Raw genomic sequence first — 12182 nt, 5'->3', positions numbered from 1 at the left:
GCTCCTTGGAAACTCTATGGGGCAGTTCTACTCTGTCCTATAGGGTCGCTGTGAGTCCGAATCGACTCGACGGCACTGGGTTTGGTTTGGTTTGGACTGTGCATTGGAACAGGAAGAGAAGCAAGAAAAATAGATGTTTGACATCAATGATACGTCATAATACAAAAATCTGTCGCAGTCATACTATCTGATAGGAAAAATTTGACAAGTTAGTCTTTTCTTTTACTCAAATGCTTCTGCTTTTCAAATTCTTCCGGTACTTGGAAGCAGTGTCTGTCTCCTGCATTGGTAGAGACAAAACCTACAAGCTGTCATGTTACTCAGATGCTTTTTGATGACCTAAAGCAAGAGATATGGAGTAGTGCTTCCTTGGGACCTGAGCCATGCTAGTCATGAAAGCAATAGTTTAGAATTATGGGTTGTACTGGATTCCAAATGACAGAGGCCCCTCTGCATTCTTTAATGAGTTTATTATTTTGCATTTCTGTTAGTTGCTTATGAGACTGTTATAGATTGAATTGTGTTTCCCCAAAATATGTGTTGGAATCCTAACCCCTGCACCTATGGATCTAAGTCCCTGGGTGGCACAAATGGCTTAAGTTCTCAACTGCTAGCCTACAGGTTGGCAGTTGGAGCCCACTGAAACTGCTTCACAAGACAAGCCTGGTGATCTGCTTCTGAAAGTTCACGCCCTAGAAAACCCTGTGAAGCAGTTCTACTCTGCATACATGGGGTTCCTATAAGTTGGAATAGACTCCAGGGCAACTGACAACAATCTTGGAAACCTGGTGGCCTAGTGGTTAAGAGCTACGGCTGCTAACCAAAAGGTTGGCAGTTTGAATCCATCAGGTACTCCTCGGAAACTCTATGGGGCAGTTCTACCCTGTCCTATTGGGTTGCTATGAGTCGGACTCAATGCCAGCGGCTTTTTTTGGATGTAATTCTGTTTGAAAAAGAAGTTTTCTTTGTTATGCTAATAAGGCAATAGCAGTGTAGACTGTGAAACATAATCACTTTGTGTGTGTGTGTGTAGAAATTCTTTTCTTTGTGTGCTGTAGGTACAAGTTTACAAATCAAGTCAGTCTCTCATATAAAAATTTATATACATCTTGCCATGTACTCCTAGTTACTCTCCCCCTAATGAGACAGCACACTGCTCTCCACCTGTATTTCCTGTGTCCATTCAGCCGGCTCCTGTCCCCTTCTGCCTTCTCATCTCACCTCCAGACAGGAGCTGCCCACATAGTCTCATGTGTCTATCTGAGCCAGGAAGCTCACTCCTTACCAATATCATTTTCTGCCTTACAGTCCAGTCTAATCCCTGTCTGAAGAGTTGGCTTTGGGGATGGTACCAGTCTTGGGCTAACAGAAGCTCTGGGGACCATTACCTCTGGGGTCCTTCTAGCCTCAGTCAGACCATTAAGTCTGGTCTTTTTATGAGAATTTGAGGTCTGCATCTCACTGTTCTCCTGCTCTGTCGTGGATTCTCTGTTGTGTTCCCTGTCAGGGCAGACATCGGTTGTAGCCAGGTACCGTCTGGTTCTTCTGGTCTTAGGCCAATGTAGTCTCTGATTTATGTGGCCCTTTCTGTCTCTTGGGCTCATAACTGCCTTGTGTCTTTGGTGTTCTTCATTCTCCTTTGCTCCAGGTGGGTTGAGACCAATTGATGCATCTTAGATGGCCACTTGCTAGCGTTTAAGACCCCAGACACCACTCACCAATGTGGGATGTAGAATTTGAAACCTAATCACTTTTGAGGCATAAGGAGCAGCATAGACACAGAGACAAGGAAGCATAAACGAGGGAAGATAGATGCCACATGAAGATGGACAAGGAACTGAGGAATGGTGGGGCTACAGAAGCTAAAAGAGACTAGGATCTTCCCTCAGAGCTGGCAGAGAGAGACTTCCCCTATAGCTGGCACCCTAAATTTGGACTTCTAGCCTCCTGAAGTGTGACAAAATCAGTTTCGGTTATTTAAAGCCATCCACTAGTGGTATTTCTGTTACAGCAGTACTAGGAAACTAAAAAAAAAAAAAAAAAAAAAAAAAGGCAGAGATCTTTTAAAATGTGGAAAATCTTAACTGCCTTAGGCCCTATAGTAAACTTAGGTTGTAAACTTTCTTCACTGTTACGGATCTGCATAGTTTAGGAAAAAAGTCCTATATGCACAGGCTGGGCCTGTGGCTCCTTGCTTAGGGTGGGAAAGAAATCTGGCTGTAAGCTTCGCGAGGTGTGAGAAAATAATTAGTAAGACAATTCACAGTGGAAGATTATAATTAGTGAAATGAACTTTTGGAAAACTATTCAACTTAACTAGTAAAGAAATACACGTTATAACATCAGGATACAGCTTCTCTCCCCCGTAGAGCTGCTGGGCCTGTGGTGAACCATGAAGGCCTGTCCTTGTTCCAAAGGATGGGGTTTGATAAAGTTGTCAAGAACAAGGGCTACTTCAAGAGATACCAAGCTAAATTCAGAACAAGGTGAGAGGGTAAAACTGCCTACTATGCTTGGAAATGCTTGGTAGTTCAGGATAAAAATAAGCACAATACAACCTGAGATCCCAGCCTCTGGGCACCATTACCAACTCCCAACTTGTGAGTAGAGTAGTGTGAGCCACCTCCCCTTCTAACTGGTTTCTCCAGATGTTTTTAAGGCTATCAGCCAACTTCCTGCCCAAGATAAAAAAGGTAAAAGACTGGGGTCTGCAGACCAAGAATAAGTTAAGACCAAATTTGGCCCGCCTGACATTCATAGAACCATCAGCCCTGTCCTCTGGGTGACCCCAGAACTTTTCTCTCACTGGAGGAAACCAAACTTTAGCAGCCCAAGACTGGGGGAAAACTTTCAGAGCAAGGGGTCAGAACCTAAGATCTGGTTTGAGAGACCCCCGAATTCCCATTTTGGACTGAGCAAGCACACATGAGGGAACCGCCCCAGAAATGTCTTTTTCTGGCCAGACCAATCAACGACCTTCCTCCTTTCCACCAGGACCCTTTCCCTAATAAATACTGTTTCGGTCATTGTTCAGGGAGCCATCTTGGCGACACAAGTCCCGGTGTGCTCCTTTGCTTGGCCAACAAAATAAAGCTTCTTGTTTTGCTTTCACCCATTTCATGTCTCTATGGCCTCACCAAGCAGACCAGGAACAGTCCAGTTACACCCCAATACAGGATGATGCTTCGTGTAACCAACAGAGACATCATTTGCCAGATTGTGCTTATGCCTGTATTGAAGGGAATACGATAGCCTGCGGAGTTTATGCTCACAAACTTCCAAAGCATGGTGTGAAGGTTGGCCTGACAAATTATGCTGCAACATATTGTATCGGCCTGCTGCTGGCACTCAGGCTTCTCCATAGGTTTGGCATGGACAAGATCTATGAAGGCCAAGCGCAGGTGTCTGGAGATGAATACAATGTGGAAAGCATTGATGGTCAACCTGGTGTCTTCACCAGCTATTTGGATGTAGACCTTGCCAGAACTACCACTGGAAATAAAGTTTTTTGGGCACTGAAGGAAGCATGGATGGAGGCTTGTCTATTCTTCACAGTGCCAAACTATTCCCTAGTTATTTAGAAAGCAAGGAATTCAGTGCAGAAGTACATTGGAAACACATCATGGATCAGAACATTGCAGATTATATGCATTACCTAATGGAAGAAGGTGAAGATGCTTACAAGGGTTCTGCCAATACATAACGAATAATTTAACTCCAGACATGATGGAGAAGATGTACAAGAAAGCACATGCTGCTGTATGAGAGAATCCAGTTTATGAGAAGAAGCCTAAGAAAGATATTAAAAAGAAGGGCTGGAATTGTCCCAAAATGTCTCTTGCCCAGAAGAAAGATCAGGCAGCTCAGAAAAAGGCAAGTATCCCAGAGCTCAGGAGCAGACTGCTGAGAGCTAAACCAAACCACAATTTTCAACGAAGATTTTTCAGATAAAGACAATAAACTTAATGACCAAGCAGCTAAAAAAAAAAAAAAAAAATTAGGACACTATTTCTCCTAATAAAGTAGCAAGGTTGCGGTGAGACTTATACTCTATGCAAAGCAGATGGCATTGTAAAGTGGTGCCAATGTTTTAGAGGGCAGTTCATGCCCTTTGCTCCATTGATTCCAATTTTGTTGTTTTATGAACGTCAGTAGAGTCTCTTCCACAGATAACATTCTAGACAGAGACAACACATATGGATACTGGAGATACTGCACTCGAGGGACTGACAATCTACTGGAGTGAAACATACTTATAATCAGATAATTACAATACAAAGGGAAGATGGGGCCTAATTGCAGATCTGGGGTGTGGATAGCAAAGGACAGGTGTTTCCTGCAGGATATGAAAGAGCCCTGGTGGCACAGTGGTTAAAGTGGTTGGCTGCTAACTGAAGGGTCTGCAATTCGAACCACCAGCTGCTCCTCGGAAGAAAGATGTGGCAGTCTCCTTCCGTAAAGGTTTACAGCCTTGGAAACCTCACAGTACAGGTCTACTTTGTCCTACAGGGTTGCTATGAGTCGGAATTGACTCAGTGGCAACGGTTTGGTTTTGGTTTGTTATGACACCAAACCAAAGCTGGAAGGATAAATAAAGAAGTTTCCTAGAAGATCAAATGGGGAAGTATGCTGCAAGCAGGGTCAGGACAAGGCCTAGAGGTGGCTGTCCATAGTTCAGTATGGCTAGAGGGTAGTTCTGGGAGGGATTTCAGTAAGTTATTCAGCCGTTCTCCAGAAGCTAACTTTAGAGAATAGTTTTCACACATTCAGTTTCTTTCCCTTGACTCTGGTTTTCCTTTTCTGCCTAGAGGTACATACTCATCCTTTTGAGGAACGGAATTTTTAATTCTCGTTGAATTCAGATTTTCTGAATTCATTTAAGTGGACAAATGACCCTCCCAAACTACCACCCTGAGATAATCTTTGAACCTTAAACTTGGAGCCAAAACTGGTCTTCTGAAAGTCATCTTTAAGTCAAACAATAAAAAACATAAAAACCAAAACCATTGCCATTGAGTTCATTCCGACTCATAGGGATCCTATATGTGCAATCAATTTCCACAACAGAAATGCCAAAGGTCAGGCAGGACCTCAGTCCCACCCCGCCCAGCCCCTCCCTACAACTGGGCACTAGAACAACACAGAAGGGCTGGGAGGAGAGACCAGACACCTCTCCAGCTGCAGAATTCCCTACTGTAACTCTGCAGGATCCTGACTCAGGTAAAGGGGGGAGTATGGGATCAAGTCTGTGTGTGTGAGGGCCCTCACTGGAGGGGTGGAGGTAGCTGTGGTGATCCTTCTGTGGTCCTGGGAAGAAGAGCTGAAAGGTCGGAGTGAGCAAAGGCTGAGTGGGGTGATTACAGATTAGGTGGAGTGGGTGGGAGAAGAAGAGAGGCGAGATGCTTTCTTACTCTGCAGCCTAAAGCAGGTCCTCATGGTATGTGTGTTGCGGGGGCCCTTTATTTTTACGGGCAATTTGGAGGGGTCACATTATTCTGTGCTGCTTCTCACTTGTTAGTTGTCTGACTTTGGAACTTCCTGAGAGTCAGCTGGGATTATAAAATGGGATTGCAAAAATGCCCTCAATACTTTCAAGATTGTAATGAGAATCAGGAAAAAAAAAAAGCTTTATAATTCCTAAAGCGCATTATAAACGTATGTTACGGCAACTACCGAGGAGCAGTTAGAGGAGGATCACAGGTCCCTTGGGATAAGAAGGAGTCTCTTATACCATGTCTAAAAGGAGGTGGGTGTGGCCCTTCCCCTGAGTGACTCTCCCTCCACCTCAGTTCCTTTTCCTTTTACACATCTGTTATAGTTAGGTGCCCACGAGTCGATTCCAACTCCTAGTGACCCCATGTGACAGAATAGAACTGCCTCAGAGGGTTTTCTAGGCTGTAATTCTTACAGATGCAGATCACCAAATCTTTCTCTTGGGGGTTCAAACTGCCAACCTTTTGATTTAGCAGCTGAGTGCTTAACCACTGAGTCACCAGGGCTCCTTTTAGCAAATCTAGACCCAAGAAAAATGATTAAGAATGTGCTGGGCCAGAGCAGAGGGAGGAGAGTAAAGGAAGGAGAAGTCATAGAGAAGAAAAGGAAGGGGGTGGGCCAGGCAGAAGAGGGTGTGACCAAGGGAATTTCAGGGATGGTGTAAGAAGAAGGTGAGTGGAGAGTGGAGAGAAATTGCACCTCTACCTTTCTGAAGTAGGAAGGGAGGGAGACATTGTGTCTGAGGGGAAGGGACTGATCCCCACAAGATTCTGACTTGGACCCTCCTGCTGCTTCTGCTGTCAGATCAGGATCAGACTGTTTTCTTCCAGCCACAGAACTTCTACAGATGTCATCTTGATTACCCCAAGTCCAGAATGCCCAATGGTCCCACCAGTACCGCAACATGACAATATCAGTGTCTGCCAGCCCATCGACATCTTCGCTCCTGAGAGCACCAACAGAATAAATGCTGTATGCAACACTGTACCTATGAGATGTCAAGATCTTGCTATGAACGACTGTCAACTTAGCCTTCTTGTTGTTAGGGAAAGTGTGTAGGTTTGTGAAACAACTGATTTGGTTGAAATCAGAACTCTGTAACTTACTAACATGGAAATTCAGACAAGGGACCATACCTCTTGGAGGAACCAGCAGTACGTATGTTTAGCAAATACCAGAGACAGAGAAACAATACACATGATGGCTAGTCACCCTGAATCCCGAGCACGTGGGAGGTCTTATGTCATTCCTGTGAGCACAGGCATTATAGTACTTATGAGCCTGCATAGCTGTGAAGCTTAAATTAAAAAAGAAAAAAGCCTGATACGATATAAGTGTTTAAAATTGTTAGTGGTTTCCTTCTTTATTTCTGTGCCTTCTTGGAAAACCATAGGTCAGATAAATGGAGAATGACTGTGAGGAGGTTCAGCATTGCTCACCTATTATGTCTTCTTAAGAGTTAAAGAGATTTGCCCCCTTGCTTTCTATTAGGCTAGAGGCAGTTGACAGCAGGAAGAAAAAGCCTTTCTTCTCTACAGATATCTGAGGAGTGAAACTATTAAATTAATGCTTGCTGACAGACTGATCTCTCCAGGCTATTAACGAGTCCTCTAACCTGGATGGTCTCAGAAGCTCTTATTACTCCTGAAAGTACCCCTCAATCCTTTTTTTTTTTTTTAAGTGACTCCCACCTTCTGTTGTTAGATGTCATCAAGTCAATTCTAATTCATGGTGACCCTATGAGTGCAGAGTAGATCTGCTCCACAGGGTTTACAAGGCTGTGACCCTTTTGGAAGCAGGTTGCCAGGCCTTTCTTTGGAGAAGCCTCTGGGTGGGTTCAAACCAGCAACCTTTCGGCTAGGGCTAGTAGTTGAGTGCTTAACCATTTGCACCACATGGGGGCCCCACCCCTCAATCTTTTGTGCTAATCATTTATCTTGCCCAAATGCGAAGATAGTCCTGAAGATTAGGGTGCAATAGTGCTTGCTCTCTCTTCCTCTCTCCCTCTTTATATATTTAAGTTTCGTATGTGGACACAAATTAATAATGCCCAAAACCTGTTGCCAGTTGAGTCGATTTCAACTCATATCAACCCTATAGGACAGAATAGAACTGCCCCATAGAGTTTCCAAGGAGCCCCTGGTGGATTCGAGCTGCCAACCTCTTGGTTAGCAGCTATAGCACTTGACCACTACGCCACCAGCGTTTCCAATAATGCACTATGCATATGAAGTTATTTTATTTCATTTAATCATAAATGTTGTTATGGATTGAAAATAGGTGATGTAAATCCTAACCTCTATGCCTGTGGTTATAAGTCTGTTTGGGAATGGGTTGTCTTTGTTAACAAGGCAGGATTAGTGTAGGATGTATCTTGCATCACTCTCTTTGAGATATAAAAGAGATTAAACAAGTGAGCAGAGAGAGATGGGGTAAGATAGATGCCTAGACACATGGAGATCTTCAAGGAACCAGGAAGTAAAGGCTGAAGAGACAAGGACCTTCCTCCAGAGCCTACAAAGAGAGAAAGACTTCCCCTCGAGTTGGTGCTCTGAATTCAGACTTCTAGCCTCCTAAACTGTGAGCAAATAAACTTCTGTTTATTAAAGTTATCCACTTGTGGTATTTCTGTTATAGAAGCACTAGATAACTAAGATAAATGTGAAGCAAATTTACACACACACACACACACAAAACCACTCCTCAGAGAGAATGGTGGGGTGTTTAAGTCAGAAGGTCATTTAGTTGAAGTCATGAATTTTGCAGATGAAGAGAGGAATGTTCGGATGGTCTGCCAAGATTCCTCAGCCAGCTGTTGAATATCTGGACTAAATCCCAAAGCTCCTTATCTCGAGAACTCTATTCATACAGCTGAAATCATGTCATGGCCCCAAATACCACAATCCAAATTAAGGGCATGCACTCTGTTTTGTGAAAGGATTGCTGGTAAACAATTTGACCAAGGAAATCATCAGATCTCATGAACTTTCATCATGGCTGACCATCCACAGGCCTATGTGGGGACTTTGCACAATGTCTGTGCTCTGGAATAGGAAAGGCAGAGAATAGACTCTGTTTTGAGTGTCCATAAGTGGGGAAATGATCTGTCTGGAATCCTATCATTCTTAGGTCCGCTGCAGGAGTTGGAGCCATCTTGACTTTATCTCTGTATTCCTAGGGCCTCGCTCCACTGTTGGGCTGGAGTAGGTGCTGAGAGTTTGCTGAAGTGACCATGTCTGGTCTATGGCTGTCTGGGAGACTCAACGTACATTCCCTTTCTTCCATTTGGGCCACTAGGAGGACAGCTGGTGTAGAAGGTTTCCCTTTTTCTTCTTGGTTTCATGTCTCTTACTGCTTTCTTTTCTTTTTTCTTTCTTTTTACAATGCAAGATACTTTCTAATATAAATTTTATAAATAATTTTTGAAAGAAGACTGAGAAGCAAATCAGACAGAATCAACCACATTTATTTTCTCCTTATTCCCTGGGGGCCCACTTACATTTTAGGTGGGTAAGAGTCAGATACTAGGTGAGAAGCCTCAGTTTCTTGGCCTAAGGCAGGGAGAGAGGCTCAAGTCAGTGCTATATCATGATACATAGAAGTCTTGGTCATGAAGAAGCCCAAGGATTGTCACGTGGTCCTCTAGCACAACAGGTCTCCTTATTTTGTGATCTGACCAGTTAATTTATACCCAAGGCCAGTACTGCTACTGCTGCTGCTATTGTAACCAAGCCAATTACAAAGCATCTTACTACAGGGCAGAGATTTACTTATTGGATCTGGTCTCCTTTGGCAAAACCTATGTTGAAGAGAGCAAGTTGGCTGTGGAAAGGTCACAGATTTTTTAAAACTCTGGATGGGGCAGGACCATTCAGAGCTTTCCACAGATATTAGACAGGGTAGAGCCAGAGACCTCCAGTCCACATAACACCACAGAGCAGGTATGAATGTTGGCATGGGATGGTCATGTTCACATAGGAGCATCTTTAGAGGTGAGGCACAGTGTGGACTCACACGCATAGACAATGTCTTAGAAGATCAGGCAAGGATTGGATACACATATCTTTCCTGAGGGTCCAGGACATTGACATGGGGACAAGAATGGGGACTCCCTGAAAAGAAAAGTCTTTAAATTGTCCCTTTATAGTGGTTCTGGGTCAGGGGCCTCCACATCTGACAAGTAGTTCTGTGGCTTCCAGTCCAGACTCAGGAGAGCTGTAGAAAATCCAAGAAAAAACTCATGTTCATCATCAACTTCTCCATGACTTACAGAAACACCATTTCTAATGTATTGCACCAGGGACTGATTCAAGAAAGAACTTTCTGGAAGGATCTGCCCATGTTTTTAAGGATCACTGGGAATGGTAGCACAACTACTGCCTAGGATATTGTCTGGAAAGCAAAGAAGAATTGTGAGGAGAAAAGGATAGAGAAAGAGACAGAAAAGAGAGAGGACAGAAAGGCTTATAATGGGAATTAACAAGACATTTATCTATGATATGGAAATACTTTTCATTCCTGAATTAGTGGAATTCTTTATTTAATTCATGTATTAGATGTGCTCAGCTCTGTGGTAATGGCTGAAACCAGGAGACAAATGAAATGTGTTGTGGGAGGCAGCATCTTCTTTTTCTTGTACAAATATTATTCTGAATTTAAATTTTGAACTCAGCAGAGATGGCTGTATCCAAACTCTGAAGGTACTATGAGCATCAGACATAATAAAACCCCCTGGGGGGAGGGAGGGAGGGAGGGAGAGGGTTTTTTATTGATCAATCAGTAGATAAGAACTGCTTTGGGCGAAGGGAAAGACAACACTCAGTACAAGGAAGGTCAGCCTAATTGGACTGAACTAAAAGCAAAGAGGTTTCCGGGATAAAATGAAAGCTTCAAAGGTCAGAGGAGCAGGGGCTGGGGTCTGGGGAACATGGTTTGAGGGGACTTCTAAGTCAATGGGCAAAATAATTCTATTATGAAAACATTCTGCATCCCACTTTGAATTGTGGCGTCTGGGGTCCTAAATGCCAACAAGCGGCTATCTAAGATACATCAATTGGTCTCAACCCACCTGGAGCAAAGGCAAAGGAAGAACACCAAGGTCACACGACAACTAAGAACCCAAGAGACAGAAAGGGCCACATGAACCAGAGACCTACATTATCCTGAGACCAGAAGAACTAGTTGGTGCCCGGCCACAATCGATGTCTGCCCTGTCAGGGAGCACAACAGACAACTCCTGAGGCAGCAGGAGACCAATGGGATACAGACCCCAAATTCTCATAAAAAGACCATACCTAATGGTATGACTGCGACTAGAGGAATCCCAGAGACAATGCTCCCCAGAACTTCTGATGGCACAGGACAGGAACCATCCCCGAAGACAACTCATCAGGCATGAAAAGGACTGGTCAGCGGGGGGGAGAGAGATGCTGATAAAGAGTGAGCTAATTAAATCAGGTGGACACTGGAGAGTGTGTTGGCAACTCTTGACTGGAGGGGGGTTGGGAAGATAGAGAGAGAGGGAAGATGGCAAAATTGTCACGAAACGAGAGACTGAAAGGGCTAACTCAATAGGGGGAGAGCAAGTGGGAGAAGGGAGTAAGATGTATGTAAACTTACATGTGACAGACTGATTGGAATGGTAAATGTTCACTTGAAGCTTAATAAAAATTAATTAAAAAAAAAAAACAAAAACCCTAAGGTTCCACAGGCCAGCTCAGTCCTCCCCTCCCTTCTAAAATTCTTTTTAATCCTACTCAGCACGGTAAAGGGCCATGTTACACAAAGGGAGGCCCAATACTGTGAACAAAGCAAGGGCTGTTTACAGAGGAGGAACCCAGCTTCTCTTTTGTTTTTAGTAATATCCCTGGTTCCCTCCACACACAAACATTCTCCATCTCAACTCCCTGTGTGGGAAACACAAGTTTCTGAACTTCTTGCTGTTCAAAATCCTACAGAGAGTTAAAGCAGTTTGTTAAATTCCTCTTGAGTTTTTCCTCTCATATTGGATTTGTCTAGTTTTTAGTCATGGTTTGATTATTGCTTCTACTCCATGTCAACTAATACAACCTGAAAAAGGACTTTCTGTAAAATCCGTAAAAGAATGGATATTTGGTGTCGGGTAAAGGACTCCAGCCTAGGTTTCCAGAATCTTGTATTCTTTTACATCTGTGCAGCTATCTATAGAACTGTCATCTACATTCCCAGTTCTTACATTTCATTATGTAAACTGATTTTTATCTTTATTTATACAACAGACATTTATGGACTGGGCACTCTATTCCTGAAACAGTTAGTCACAGGGTATATTAAGAATCATGAAACATAGTCTTGGCCCCAAAGTTGTTTTGGAGAAGCAAAGAAGCTAAAGCTTTGATGGAAATAACACTTTTATGAACATAGTTTTATGGAAGCATAGAGGATGGAGTACGTTACTTCCCCGAAGGGTCAAGGAAGGCTTCCAGGGGGAGGCACCACTGGAGCAGAGCCATGAAGGATGAGCAGGGGTATCTTGGTCATCTAGTGCTGCTATAACAGAAATACCAGAAGTGGATGGCTTTAACAAAGAGAAATTAATTTTCTCACAGTCTAGTAGGTTAAAAGCCCAAATTGATGGTGTCAGCTCCAGGGGAAGTCCTTCTCTCTCCGTCGGCTCTGGAGGAATGTCTTTGTCCTCCATCTTCCCCTGG

At 43.6% G+C, this 12182-nt stretch overlaps 1 pseudogene; it reads left to right on the top strand.

The window, feature by feature from the left end:
- Nucleotides 1–2044: 2044 nt before the first annotated feature.
- Nucleotides 2045–3914, top strand: LOC100672385 (large ribosomal subunit protein uL18-like; annotated as a pseudogene).
- Nucleotides 3915–12182: the final 8268 nt, after the last annotated feature.

Source organism: Loxodonta africana, chromosome 10, assembly GCF_030014295.1.
Source record: "Loxodonta africana isolate mLoxAfr1 chromosome 10, mLoxAfr1.hap2, whole genome shotgun sequence".
Taxonomy (NCBI): domain Eukaryota; kingdom Metazoa; phylum Chordata; class Mammalia; order Proboscidea; family Elephantidae; genus Loxodonta; species Loxodonta africana.
The sequence above is the reverse complement of the archived record's forward strand: the minus strand, read 5'-3'. Positions and strand labels throughout refer to the sequence as shown.